The sequence below is a fragment of the Buceros rhinoceros genome, unplaced genomic scaffold (genome assembly GCF_000710305.1).
Source record: "Buceros rhinoceros silvestris isolate BGI_N320 unplaced genomic scaffold, ASM71030v1 scaffold21179, whole genome shotgun sequence".
In the NCBI taxonomy this organism is placed as follows: Eukaryota; Metazoa; Chordata; class Aves; order Bucerotiformes; family Bucerotidae; genus Buceros; species Buceros rhinoceros.
The window spans coordinates 71,151-71,726 of NW_010432457.1; positions in this window are offsets into that span (position 1 = coordinate 71,151).

Genomic DNA, 576 nt, shown 5'->3' on the forward strand with positions numbered 1-576 from the left:
CAGCCCCCGCCATTGGGTTTCCAGCAGCGGCAGAGGTGCTGCGGGGTCCAGAGCCCAGGGCAAGTGAGGTGGGCATCAAAATGAAGCAGGGAAGGATCCTGTGTAATTTCTGTATCAGAAGATAAACCTCAACATGTCAAAGGCAGGGCAGAGGGGCAAGAGACCTGGTTCTGATTAGCCTGTCATCTCAGCATCTTAGGCTATGGGATGTCCTCCTCCAGAACTGGGCTTGGCTCCCCCTTCACTGGGGACAAATAAACCTGATGAAGCCCCAGGATGGTGGAGAAGTTCCCTGTCCCACTGGTGGAGGGCTGGAGCAAATGGTCACCCGGGCTGTGTCCCGCTTTGCAGCTGTGACTTTTTAGGAGAGGTGGGAAAGCAGACTAGCCAGCAGAACGCAGGGCAGCCAAAGGAGCCTGCTGGCCTGCTGCCTCCCAGGGGAAAAACAAAAGCAAACAGGAGATTAAAAGGCTGTGATGCCGTCTCTATTCCCAGAAGAGTGCCCTGCCCACCACGCTACCACATTTTTTGTGTGTGGGCGGGTGGGTGGAGCAAAAAAAAAAAAAAAAAAAAAAA